General features: G+C 39.7%; 1 protein-coding gene and 1 long non-coding RNA gene across 2 annotated transcripts in view; one reads left to right on the forward strand and one right to left on the reverse strand.

The window, feature by feature from the left end:
- Positions 1-14,995, reverse strand: part of LOC121642711 (polycomb group RING finger protein 3) — an 86,201-nt gene that overhangs the window by 46,672 nt on the left and 24,534 nt on the right. The window lies entirely within an intron of this gene.
- On the forward strand, positions 12,067-13,464 carry LOC121642714. Its single transcript, XR_006010952.1, has 2 exons — positions 12,067-12,226; positions 12,496-13,464. It is a non-coding gene; the product is annotated as an uncharacterized LOC121642714 (long non-coding RNA).

Below are 14,995 nucleotides of genomic sequence, written 5' to 3' on the forward strand. Positions count from 1 at the left end.
AAGACGATATGGGGATGCCTGCTGGCAATTCTGGGACTTTTTTTACATTTGTAAAAAAGACTCCAATATGTAAACAGTAGTTTACACATTGAAGCAGCTGACTGAGCATTTCAAAGCTTTTCAAAGATAAAGAGTTGAAGAGAGGACATTTAGAAAGTAGGTTAGGGGCCAAAAAAAAATGAGGAGAAAACCAAAAAACTTATTTTCCTTGATCATTTTGTGGAATGTGAGATCTCTGGCAGTAAGAGCTTGGAGTGTTGTCAAGCACACAACGTTAAGCGTTTCACTACAGGAACATATTCTGGACTCCAGAACCTCTACACATGACTTGGTTTGGTTGGTCTACTGTAGGAACATGTCAGCCTAAATGAAAAACAACCAGCACTTTAACAAAGGCTTGTTTTATGGTAAAGAGCAGCTTTACACTGATTAAAGCATTATTATAAAAACTGCACTCAATTTCTGCTTCTGCATCCCCACAAAGATCTTGAAAAGGACTGAAACATGTCAGCTGTAAGTCCAAAACCTGCTCACCAAAACTGAAAATCTGCTCTCTGACCCGAAGCTGCCAGCTCCACAAAGTTCCTTATGAAACTTTGTGGGTTCCTTTCTACCCTCAGTCTTGTTAAATACCCCATTCATTTTTCCACAGATCATTATTCTTCTGCAGCTCTACAGGAAATAACTTTATAATTTCACTAATATACAAAACACATTACAAAGCACTGGGGTACCACAGCAGATTATATTAAATTTCTACTGAAATAATATGGAGTCCAGTGATTGACAATGCTAATTAGTTCGACCTGAATGGATCAGGATACACAGAACTTTGACCACGCACAGCAACAAGAAACATATCAAAGCCAATTCAAACCAAAGTTCATTTTAAAACAAAGATGTGAGTTATCCCTCTCTACTTCTTCTGCACCTTAAATGTACAGTATGTAAGCGCCCTGGTTGTGACCACAGCACGAGTGGGCGATCGCTACCTGTCTGCATCATTGCTGCAGCCCTTTCAGCTCCAAACCAAGACCTTCCTCTGACTTTATACTCCACATTATGTGCATTTCTGGAGCATCTTGGTGATAAGAAATCGCACTTTAGAACTTTTTCTTTTGGGATGCTGCATGACGCACACTGTGGTGAATTTAGCCAAGAAACACAAGGACATTAGTGGAAGACGAGAGGAATCGAAAGGGGGAGAAGAGACAGATCAAGAGATAAGACAAGAGTCAAGATAAGACAGTTTTACTGGCTGGTGAGAGTTCACCGTACAGGTAAGATGCAAGAAGATGATTAACCGCTGGAAGCGGGCGAGTCGTTGAGAAAATATGCAAAATTTCTGTAGTGCATCTTTAAGACCTGCAGCATGAACATGAACATAACTTTAGCCTACATCTTAATGTTAAATGCATTTACCATTTTACATCTTAGTGGTGGGGGTGCAGTAGGGGATCTGGATAATGGACACTGTCTGAAAAAAGGTTGAGAATCCCTGATTTACATCAACACTTAAAAAGACGATCAGTGTTGTTGTATGGACAACACTGCATTTAGAAATAGAAATGAGTCAAGAAAGGTGAGGAGATCTCATCCAGGATCTCCTCACAGACCGTAAGCTTGACTTTCTTTGCTTGACAGAAACTTGGCAGTTGTCAAACGACTTCTCTCAGCTAAACGAATCTACACCACCGGGGTTTGTTTACATCTGTCATCCTCGTAGTTGTGGGCGTGGCAGTGGTCTCGCGGTACTTCACCGCGAGAACTGGAAAGTCATGCCAGTCTTGGTACCCGCTTTCAGGTCCTTCGAGTGTACTGTTTTCACTCTCCCTGGACCGACCCCCACCATCGTCGCCACAATACATCGCCCTCCAAAGCCGCATAAGGACTTTCTGGATAATTTCACCATGCTACTCACTCGGCTTTCCACTCTCTCCCCAAACATAATGCTCCTGGGGGATTTCAACATTCACGTTGACAATATCAATCTCCCCCTCACTTGTGATTTCCTCTCATGCCTGGACAGTTTTGGACTACAACAACACATCCACTCCCCAACACACAAAAAAGGACACTCTGGATTTACTCATCTGCTCTGGCATCTCCCCCTCCAACCTCTCATCCACTGTTGTCCTGCTCACTTTTGATACTGCCCTCACTCTTACTTCTGTAAAATCCCCTCGCCTCATTTCATTCAGGAATGTAAAGGACATTAATATTGACACACTCTGTTCAAAAGTTGACAGCATCTCTCTCCCGGACAATCTTCACGACCCCAACACACTACTTGAGCATTACAACAATAGCCTGATCACCATTCTAAACTCTCTTGCCCCCCTCAAAACCCAGACTGTCTCCTTCGCATCCTCTGCCCCCTGGTACACTCCCGAACTTTAAAAGCCAAAGAAAGTCAACTGGAACAGCTATACAAGAAAACTGGACTTACCATTCACAAAGAACTGTACATCACTCACATAACTCTCTATAAGGACTCCATTTCAAAAAGGAAATCTGTTTATTACTCTGGACTCATCTCATCGAATGAAGTAAATTCTAAAACCTTTTTCAACCCCCCTTTTCTCTGCCGCCCCATCTCTACTCCACTGACACTTGCAATTCTCTGTTGTTATTCTTCACCCAGAAAATCTCCAACATCCACCAACACCTTTGCTCCGACTATGTCTCCTCACACACCTGACCCCATCATGCAGACTGTACCTTTTTCTCATTTTCTACTCCCTGATCCATCTGAGATTACAGGTCTCATCCTAAAATCTAAGCCCTCTACATGCCACCTTGATCCCATCCCCACACTTCTTGTCAAATCCTCACTCCCCTCTCTGCTTCCCCTCATAACTGCCATTATTCACTCCTCACTTTCTACTAGTGTTGTTGCATCTTCCTTCAAAACTGCCTCAATCACTCCCATTCTGAAAAAACCTGGGTCAGATCCCAATGACTTCAATAACCTCCGTCCTATCTCCAATCTGCCCTTTCTGTCTAAGATCCTGGAAAAAACAGTCGCTTCTCAACTTCATTCCCATTTATCCAATAATAATCTTTATGAGCCTTTTCAATCTGGTTTTCAGCCCTGTCACAGCACCGAAACAGCCCTTATTAAAATAACCAATGACCTTCTCCCCGCTGCTTACTCTGGTTTTCTCTCCACTCTCATCCTCCTTGACTTAAGTGCTGCTTTCGACACCATATCCCATTCCATCCTCCTCAGTAGACTCTTCTCACTCGGTGTCACTTCCACTCCCCTTCTCTGGTTCCAGTCTTATCTCAATGGCCACACTCAGTTCATCAAACTCAAATCTTTCACTTTCGACCCCTCCCCAGTCTCCACTGGTGTGCCCCAAAGTTCTGTCCTATGGCCTCTTCTATTCATCACCTATCTCATTATCCTTGGTCTCATCTTTTGTAAATTCAATATCTGTTTCCACTGTTACGCGGATGACACCCAGCTCTACCTGTCCTGTAAACCAAATTCCACGCTCCCACCCATCTACCTCTCTGCCCGTCTCCTGGAAATAAAATCCTGGTTCACCACCAACTTCCTAAAACTGAACAGTAATAAAACTGAAATTCTCCTCATTGGCGCCTCAGTTTCCCCCTCCCCTCAGGTCAAGAGTCTGGGTGTCATCGACAGCACTTTATCATTCACCTCACACATCAATAACATCACCCGCTCAGCTGATTTCCATCTGCGCAATATCAACCGTCTTCGCCCCTCCTTCACCCCCACACCACCTCTATCCTTGTGCACAGCCTTGTCACCTCCCGCCTCGATTACTGCAACTCTCTCCTCTTTGGCCTCCCACAAAAATCCCTTCATAAACTCCAAATGGTTCAGAACTCTGCTGCCCGCATCATCACCCGAACTCCTTCCTTTCATCACATCACTCCCATCCTGCAAGAACTCCACTGGCTTCCCATTAAGAGCAGGATAGAATACAAGATCCTCCTCTATACATACAAATCCATACATAAACTCTCACCCCCTTACCTCTCAGATCTTCTCCACATAGTCACCCTTTCCAGATGTCTTCGCTCCTCCTCTTCTATCCATCTCTCTGTCCCTCCTGCCCACCTCAGCACCATGGGTAGCAGAGCTTTCAGTCGCTCTGCTCCCCAACTCTGGAACGCACTTCCCCCTGACCTCCGCAATACCGACTCGCTCCTCACCTTCATTTCCAAACTCAAAACCCATCTATTCAGAACAGCATACTGTTTGTAACCTTATTTTCAATCACTTCCTCGCCACTCTGCCTTTTATGTTTAGGTTTTTTTAATTGTGTTGCTTATGTTTGATTTTCCTTTGTTTTGTACAGCATCCTTGGGTGCCCTAAGAGGCGCTTTAAATAAAATGTATTATTTATTATTATTATATGATGCTTTTTTTCTAATTGCTCCCCCTCAAATAACTGATCAAAAACATAAATACATAAAAAAATATTTAATTGTGTTATATGTTAGCTGATAAGTAAATGTAAGCTAGTAAGTATTTGACATTTTGTAACTGAAATACAAGCCCAAGGTAACCCCTCATGCTAATGAATAATTTATGTATTGAAGCTTTCTCTACTTCCTAATGATAAAAAAAGATTCAAAGGTAACAAAAAATTTACCTCTGTAATCTGCACCTTTATCATTTTTATACTGCATCGGCAGGATGTCAAAATGACCCCCATCTGGTGATTCTAGGAGGGTATAGGAATGTTGGTGGCGGTGATCCAGATCACCCCCATAATCCAATCACTTGTTCCTTATTCCATCAAAATCTGTCCATTACTTTCTGAGTTATGTTGCTAACAGACAGAAATGTATGCCACCAAAAACTTAACCTCTACCTTGGGGGAGGTAATAAATATCTTGTCCAGTAGCCAGAATTAAGATGGATGGAATCCTAATAAAATCCCACAACACTATCATCAAATTTAATTAATGCACATAATTTTGCACCCACATCTGGTAAGTTGACTAGAAAATCCCCCAGCATTGTTCTACAGGTCTTCCAGCCCCATTTACAAATCAAGGCAGTATTAAAAACCCCAACAAGTAACTTAACAGCCTCTTCTGAGTCATTCATAAAATGTAATTTATCCATTTAGGAATACAACTAAGTTTTAAGATGGACAACATTTGCAGTCAATCATTAGCTGCCTCAGTAGCTAGTAAGTACACAGAGGCAGACACACACACTCTTGCATCACAAAGAGCCCCTGTTGGCCTGCCCGTGGGCACTGGAGTGTTTGGATTCAGTATAAATTGGCTGCCAGCTGGAGCGACGATAGTGAAGGGCTGCATCAGTGGACGGAACCAAGCGGAGAGGCCTCTGCTTGTTGTGGAAGCTTTGGCTTCATCTCAAAACACACACAAAACACATGATGCTGGCCCACACACACAAACTTAGAGAATAACATCCACTGAAAGCACACTCTTGCCTGTATATTCACCACAAACACACATCCACCGTCTCACACACACAGCTATTGTCCTCTCTTAATTCTGTTTGATGGACCTCAATCCCCCGGCCAGGATTTGGTGCCTGGGGAAATCAGTCAGACAATAGAGGCGATCCAAAGAGAAGAGGACCACAGCAGGCCAGGAGGCCAGACGCGCTGCCAAGCAGCAGCAACGTTGGAATAATTGAGCTTTGAGTTGAGCTTGTGATGGCCAGCAGTAGAGTTATTGAAGCTAATGACTAATTTGTCTCACGGGTTGCACAAAGTATGGAAAAAGGAGATGCTAAAGGAGAAAGTACTGGTTCAGAGACAATCTCAAAAGGCGACTTGAACAGTTTCAAAAGAGGATGTGTTTCTACATGTGAGAAGCAGGGCAAAACGTAACACTGACAGAGATCTGCTAAGCAAGAATAAGCCACTTCTCTTTTTATCCTAAAGCTCAAGAGTGGATTAGATTGAGCAATGAGACATGGGGGATGAGCATAGAAAGTTTGTTATGTCAGCAAGTGTTTCACAGAGGCACCGTGCAAGAAAGGAACGTATTATACTTGTCCATGATCACATGGACAAGTTCGACAGCTAAACCACAAGTCAACAGTTTTCATTTTATTTCTACATGTCCCCTCATTTAGCCAAAAGTGAAGTGCAATTTCTGCTGTTCTTGAATGTTTAGGATACGTTTTTGTAAAGTCACCACGAGTGTCTGTGCTGTGGCGGGACTGTGGAAGATAAGACTTCTTTGTGAGAGTTGTCCTTTAAACTGGGGCGGATTGCATGATTTTTTTTTAACTGTGTATAAGCGATGCTCTGCAGAAGAATACAGGGTGTTTCCTGCATAGGTGACAAATAGCTTGCTGCAGCTAGAAACACCTTGCTTGCAAGAAATACAACTTCCCATATGTGTAGGATTCTCTTTACACGTATTACTTTCAAAAGTGTAAAATGGTCGTGTTAATTATGCTTAAGCTTTTGGACTACAAAGGTAGTTTTAAATACATTATTTGCAAACCACATAATTACTCTAAATAATAAAATATACCAGGCAGTGAACAGATATGTAAAGGAATGTTTTATTTAATCTGTAACCACCAGCCTGGATGGCTAAAGAAATTATCAGAGTTGAGGTGCTTTCACTTGTGTGATACCAAGCAAAAAACTGAGGCTGGATAACCTCTGTTGTCCCATCCACTAAAATATTTGACCACGTCATTCAGTTTCAGACAGATCAACATGTTGTTTTAACAAGTATGCAATGGATTTATTTATCAACAAAATGAACCAACATTTCCATGATGCACATCTGAGGTCAACGCAATGACGCAAATCAGTGATTTTTAATTCTCCTCCTCCTGCTTGAGTTACTGTTCGAGTGGGTCAGAACATCCCTGTTACTGATTGCGGGACCTGAGGGGTATTCCATGAAGCAGGATTAAGTGAAAGTCTCACTTATTTCTATAAGTCTGACTCATCAAAGTGAGAGTTCATTCCATTAACGTGGCTTACATGCGTCCCAGCTGAGTTACCATGGTAACTAGCGCTGGTGAACAGGTCTGCTCCAGACCAGGATAACCGTCAAGCTTATTTAAGTCTCGTCTCGAAGAATATCCAACGGGTCCAAACAGGACTCTGAAAAAAAGAGCGTTCCTCCAAATAAATCCTGGAGTTACACTACTCACGTCATGTAATAAAATATGAATAAAAACCTTAATACAGCAAAACATTATATGCAGTGAGTTCAATAATATATTTAAGAAAAAAATAAAACTTTGGTAATAATCTCCCAAATTCACATTCTGTTGTACAAGTGGAACGGATTAATTTTGCCTTTTGTGTCGTTCATTTCATCAACTTTTCATTCGTCCGTTTATGTGGGCTTGTTGGATATCCCATGTGCTGAACTCAAGTGAGACTATGCAAGTCTGTCTTAAATCTGTCTGGATTAAACAAAGCTGAGCTGCATTTCGTGGAACGACTTGAGGCTTAAGTAGAAGATGGCGCTAGTTTGGCTATGACTTTTATTTAGGTGAGTCTCTCTTTCCTGGAATACCCCCTGATTTCTTTCTGAGAAAAGCAAGCAAAAATCCTGATGCTGAAGGTGGAGGATTTGTTTACTTACTTTACTAAATTCAGTACAGTGTAATTCAACAGCTAAAACACACAGACATTACTGTGGTCTTATCCATAACAAAACAGTATGAAACACATTTACAAGGCTGGCTCATGTGCAGAGATAAAACAGTGCAACCAACTGTGTGGCCCAGTGGTGGTTTTTAAATCACATACGTCAGTTACAGTCATGTGTAGCTCCAGCTAGGATCAATTCATCTGATCCTTGAGGGGATATTTTAGAGATTACGGCACTGGTACAATATTTATTAGTTGTTTCTTTATACTACTTATAAAGAGGAGTGCTCATGGAAAAAAAGGGTTAAGAATTCCCACCAGACTCACTAATACAAAAATGAGACACACTGGAAGCTTCGGAAAAATGTTTCCCATTAAACTGCATGTGCCATTAGAATCACTAAATGAGCTTGTTATCCAACTCTTTAGTTAACAGACACAGGTGATACTGAGGAGTGAGCAGTGGTCCTGCTGTGCGGATAGACAGTGGGTGCATTTCCATTCCCCCTGGAATTTCGCAAAACCTAAATATCACAATAAAAAAAAGGATAATGGAAACACCTACGTTTCGGAAAAACCTCTCAAATATCACCAAAACGTTTTTATGCTCTCATGAGGTGGTTTTTCAGATGTGTCGATATAAAAGGATTTTCCCCTAGATGTGACATGGGGAGGGGGGGGGTCACATGACCAGTTAATTTTAAGTAAAGATGGCACAGTATGAGTTAACGCAGGAGGACACAGAAATCTTTTGACAAATAATTAAATTTAAAAAGTATAACTGCCGTCCTTGATAGTAAACAACAGTGAGTTTCAGAATTAAACTAAAGAATTAGAAATCTCCTTCCTCCTCAAAGAGGACTCTTGTGGGACGAGATTTTAGGGGAATAACGGCTAAGGCGCAAAACACAATTCAATGGAGACACATGCAAATCGCAAAACTTTTCAGGCAGCAAGTGACTAAAAGAATTAACAACTAACATGTAAATGAGCTCGAACCCGATTTTAACAGTAGAGATGTCGTATCACTATGCACACAGACCCCCTGGATAAAAAAAAACATGCCATAAACTGGTTGATTATCCGATTCTACCATTAAAATCTGGTTGGAAAAAAAAGGTTTTGCTGCAGATCCTACACAGAATATAATGAAGACTTCAATGTCAATGTCAGAGCAAATGTAGGAGTGCGTGCACAACATGACTAGTCAATGTGTGCCTGTGCAGTCTGTACGCCATTTAACCATGAACCCGGAGGTCCGCTCACTAGATGCCCTGCTCAGATTTAATGGTAGAAGCAGCATATAAATCCGTGGCTGCTGTTTAAGAGTGAAAGACAAAACATGCCCGATAACCAGCGTCAATGTGGTTTTCTCTGCATTATTAAAACTTACATCTCGAAATCATTAAAATTTTTATAAGAAAGTAGAAATGCTGAATTAAAGCCTACTGAGAATCAATTCAGTACAGAGATAAATGACTGTTACCACAGGGATGAACATCGTAAATACACAAAATAAAACATGTCTTTTATTAATCTTGTATCTATTATAGATCTCAATTAAATAATAATCATTATAACAAATAATAAACAAATAACAAATCATCAGACAATCACTGACAATATCAGTGAATGTAATATTAAAGAATGAACTCAAATAGGAACCATCAATACCATTTTATGGAAATGGCTTTTTCTCATTTACAAATGAGAATAAAAATCTGTTTAAGAAATTCAAAGAACTGTCTTGAGGCTGAATTATAAATCAAATCCACTTAAACTGATGTCTATCTAGAAGTATGTGGTAAGATATCAAATATTCTTTAAATTCATTATTTAATACATTATTGTTGTTGTAGAAACATGACGACACATGATTGCCGGAAGGACAATTGACGCATGTTTGGCAGCTCTGGTGTGCTGACTCATGTTAGTGATATTCCTTTTTTCTTTTTGCTGCATTGTACAAAAGAAAAACAGATTTAATATCCCAACACTATCCTAAAAGAGAAGTTTGTGTCTGTATATAAAACAGGATTTACTCAGGTTTAAGGGTTGTTGGTTCCCATGTTGGGCGGCGTGGCTCAGTGGGTGCTCGTCTTGTAGCCTGAGGGCTGCCGGTTTGATCCTCAGCCTGTCGAGTTCATGTTGAGGTGTCCCTGAGCAAGACACCAAACCAAAAACTGCTCCTGATGAGTCGTGGTTGAGCGTCTTGCATGGCAGCTTCCGCCATCAGTGTGTGAATGTGTGTGTGAATGGGTGAATGTGACGTATATTGCAAAGCACTTTGGGTAAAAGCGCTATATAACTACAGACCATTTACCCATACTTTAAAGTAAACAAGCTGGGGCTGTGCAATGTGAAATCCATCATACCCTAAAAACCTCTTTTACAGTTATACACTGGATGTTTACACAGCACATGATACAGCTCGTTTGTTTACTGGCAGTAAACAATTGTGTACACTCAGCCGCCACCTTATTAACTACACCTGTTCACCTGCTTGTAATTACAAATTGTCTAATCACGCAATCACTCGGCAGTAACTCAATCCATTTATTCATGTGGACGAGCCGACTTGCTGAAGTTCAAACTGAGCATCAGAATGAGGAAGAAAGAGGATTTAAGTGACTAAATGTGGCATGGTTGTTGGTGCCAGATGGGCATTTTTATCATTTTTCCTACCCCTTACACAATGATAAACACTCATGCCTTTGCAACAAATTGGAAACGTTTTGGGGTCCATGCCCCAGAAAAACAATGTGACCAGAAGACAGATGTGACCTTTTCACTATTTCAAAGTCCAAGTGCTGCGTATTGACAAGTATTGAGCGTTTTTGCCATGTCGTGCTTCCATCGTTTGCAGTAAGTATGTACACAAACGTAGCAGAATGCTGACGTGTATGCTTGCATTCAGAACAAGTATATTCTAGCCCTAAAATCCCTTGTTGATGTCAGAGGAGAATTGGCAGAATGAATGGAGACTATAGAAAAATAACAGTAAATCAAATTGCCACTGGTTCCAACCAACACATCCAATCTTGAAGCAGATGGACTACAGCAGCAGAAGACCACACCAGGTACCACTCCTGTCAGCCAAGAACAGGCTATAATTCAGCCTCACCAAAATGGGACGAGAAGATGGAAAAATGTTGTCTGGTCCGATTAAGTCTCCATTTCACTTGCAACATTCCGATGATAGGGTCGATCAAAATGAAAGTATGAATCCAATGCTATCATGTCAATATGCAGCAGAATCTGAGCAATGTTTAACAAAATTTTGATTTACATAAAAAATGAAGGCAGTTGTGAAGGAAAGACGGGGTTTCACACAGTACTAGTAAGGTAATAAAGTGGATAGAGCAAGATATCTGAGGAATATTCCAACTCCTTGTAGCATCTACAAAGGTTTATGGCAGATCTGTAGAAAAAAGGGGGTTCGACCTGGTACTACTGCCTAATGTAACTTATGAAGAGTGAGTGTAGATTAACATAAGATTGTATTTGAGACAGTCTTTTGAAAAAATATGGGATATTTAAGTCTTTTTCTACCTGTTGGTAATTCAAATGTGCTGCTCTGTTAAACTCATAACAGCAGAGCCCTGAATTAACCAAACCTACCAGCCTTTAACTGCAAAAACTGAAAACTCTGCTTTGTGGTCGACTGGTTTGAGCGTTAATGTAGATAAGGTTGCCACAAACTGCACCAAACCCTCAATGCAAGATCTCTGGAAAAACTTAACAAAAGAAAAAGAATTATCAACATCATTGTTAGCCATGAATGATAACTGTAGCTCATTTTTTTCTGTTCCTAGAGAGTATACTGTCAAGACAGCTCAACTTTTCCTCAACAGGCTTCAGGAACTGCTGTCAGAAATCAGGTTACTTTCTGAACACTTGTGTTATGCAGGGCAAGTAAATTAAGAAAAATCCATTGTGTAGCACAAGGTCAGTCACTAAACAGCAGTTTGAAAAGAGGGAGTATATAATTGACCTGTAGACAGCCATTTGTGTTGAGTAGATTAAATAAAAGGCTTTCAAAAGACGCAGTGTGTTCTCATTGAAATGGCAGATACTTCATTTCCTTTCTCAAGTAGCAGCAGTTTAAAAAAAACAGGCTTTTGAGCAATCTTAGGTGCAGTTTGTCAAGATGAAAAGAAGACCTCATCACCCAGATGATCCTCCTCAATACTACCAGCTGCTGACATATAGTAACCCACCACCATAAGACTGCAGCCCCAGCTGATAACAGCACCCGTCCTTCTTTATACTAATTTTGCGATTTAGTTTGTGATTTAATCTTTTAAAATTTAGCTTCTAACTACTTGATGCACCACTTCCTGGATTGCACCGTTTGTAAGCCTGCAGTCATTAACATGAAAAAAAGTAAAGGAGGATGACGGCTTGTTTACCAACAGACACTCATTAGATTTCCTTTTATCTCCTGTCACTTCTGTTACTATTTGCCAGAGTGCTGTAATGAGAGTGGCGACACTCTTTGAAATCGCCGACAGGAGGTCACGTGGTTCATGGAGCTCTGAATAGTTCAATACAGCACAGCGTTCTTCGTTGGGTTCAGCGGATTCTGGCGGGAGGCAACGCGGACATTACAATTTTATTCGTCATTTTCGGTAAATATTTACTGATTATGTTTAGTGATTACGTTATTAATCCGTATTTTATCCAAAGCTTACTTTTGGAAGGAGCAGAGACACATTTATCACAAATTGTAGATCTAGGAGGGAAGATCTGTATTACGAATAGCCTTCATTTAAAGATACTTAGTGATGAATAAAAAACCTGAGCTCATGTACGGTGAGCTACTAATCAATAAAAATCTAAATCAGTTTAAATGTGCATGTAATGAATTGATATGTCTGTTTTTTTTTGTTTATGCTAGCATGGGGATGCTAAATCTCATCCTCTTACACAGCGTGGAAGAGATTACATGTTCTGCTTCTTCTTACCTTCACATCAACGTCCTTCAACAAAGCCTCAATCAAAACTGTGGAAGATCTCATTCAGTTTGTTTTCTCTGCCTGGTATCAGGTGGAAAATGTACTCATGGCAATGTTAAATGAATAATTTCAAGCAGGTTTGAAGGATAAAATGTAGCTGTAGATGCTAACTGGTGTCTTTAGATGAATTATTTCCTATAACAAACATTACTATTCTATTATCATATCTGATCATATTTTCCTGTCATATGAGCTTAATACATGCATCTGTATCCGTGTATATTGTATTTCTAACCAGAAAACTACCGTAAAATGGCACTGATCTGACTCCACTAAATGTTAATTCACTGACCCTTTTATAATATTAGCTAACAAGTATCCATGTTCAAAAACAGCTTTTTAACAAAATATTTTTATTAAACAATGTTATTATTGAAAGTGTAATAAATGCAGAAATAAAGAAGTACTTTTACTAATACTTGTAATGTTTAATAGTTGAATCTGCAACAATTAATTGTTTAAAGGTTCATTCAATGAGGGTTCATCCTTCTCAACTTGGCAGTTGCTTCATTTGGTAGTGACCATCTCTTCGAAACATCAGTGGACTCTGGTAACAAAAAATACAGAAATAATTCATCATCAAAAGCTCCAAAGTCAGACTGAAAAACTGGTGGTGTGTTCCTTTCATTTCACTTTTCATTTATTCATCCATATCAATTTTCTGTACCATACAGAATTACATAAAAAATACAATAAAGCCCTAACATGGATGAAAGGAGCATGTAGAAGATGTCATATATTACATGCCCTCTACAAAAAACAGCTTGAATAGATGACCAGTAGCAATCTTTTCCACAGTCCATGTCCAAATTACAAACATTGTTAATTCTGAAATAAAACTCTTAAAAAGGTATTGTTTAACTGATATATTGTGGATCATTTTAACATCACTTCTAAGAATTTCCATAATCTCACTCCTGAGACCATAAATCCCCTGTCTTTGCTTCTGTTTTTATCATCTGTTATCATGATAAATTTATTAAAAAATGTGCTTTGGTACTAAGATTGTTCATAACTTTCCACATGGTCAATATAATTCAAAGTTTAACAAATTCTTGAAATTTAACTATGTTCAACTTAACAAAAAAGAAATATGTCATCGGAAGAAAATTAAATAAACTCAAAGGGAACCTTAAAAACACTCAGGCTAAAATTTAATAAGTGATCTTGATAACAATGTAATACCCAAATACCCAGGATTGCCAATTTTTTTTCAAGTGACTGCTGCAGTTCCATTTCCATAAATAAAGGTTCTCAAAATCATTGCTTTAATTTACATTACAATAAATCTTCCAAATGTGAGAGAGTTTATTATCTTTACACTGTATTCATATCACAAATTAATTATACATATTAAAACCTCTTTATAGGTTGATTCTCTTACCATGGTAGGCTGTGCTGCATTTGGGTGCACCAGCCACTCTGAAAAAGGGACCAGAATGTATGGCTTCCCTAAAGACACAGAGAGAAGAAAAAAATGGCTAGTCCAAGTCAGTAGGAGCAATCTCTCCATCTCCAGAGATCATAATAACAGAAAACTGTGTGCGGTAAGTTTATACTGCACACACAAAGATTCTAAATCAGGGTTTAACATGTTGTTCTGTCATATGCTTCAATAAAAATGCAACATGTATGGAAATTAAACTAATGAGATACTCTGCAGGCACATTTTGAGGGAGATCAGTTTAACAGGACAAAGACGGGCAAAGTGAGACTGAAGCCTGATGCTGTTCCAACTCTTTTTGTCCACCGCCGAGCGCCAAGGAGAAGGAAGGGTCCTGCAATGAGAAGTACACCAGAACTTCCACTAAATGTTAATTCACTTAGAAGTGACCACACATATTATTCTACAGTTAACTTTGGTATGAGTCATAGTACTGTTGAGGAATATTTTTTTACATTTCTTAATTAATGACTAATCTTCTTACTAACAGTGGCATATTCATTTTAGATGTTGAGGAAGGGAGAACCAGAAATGAGGCAAGTGAGATAAGGGAAAGAGAGAGACAGAGAGAAGATGAAGTTGTGGACTCAGAAGAGAGGGACAAACCAGATACAAATGAGCCAGGATCCAGTGTGCAGGGGTCAACAGTGACAGGAACCAGTGAAAAATCATTTGAGGAGGAAATCAGCATCCAAAACCTGAGAGAAGAATCAGAGAGCCAGAAAGATCAGTTGAGAAAGTTACAGAGAGCATTTAGCAGACAAAAAAAGATGAATGCAGTCCTGCGCAAAAAAGTTGTCACTATGAAAAAAAAATTGGGTCAAATGTTTTCCAAGGATCAGATGAAGGCAATTGGCATGAAGAACAAAAAAGGTATTAGGTGGAGCAAAGACACTGTAAAAAAAGCCATAAAGCTCCGTTTTTCAGCCGGCTCAACG

The sequence above is a fragment of the Melanotaenia boesemani genome, chromosome 7 (assembly GCF_017639745.1).
Source record: "Melanotaenia boesemani isolate fMelBoe1 chromosome 7, fMelBoe1.pri, whole genome shotgun sequence".
NCBI lineage: Eukaryota > Metazoa > Chordata > Actinopteri > Atheriniformes > Melanotaeniidae > Melanotaenia > Melanotaenia boesemani.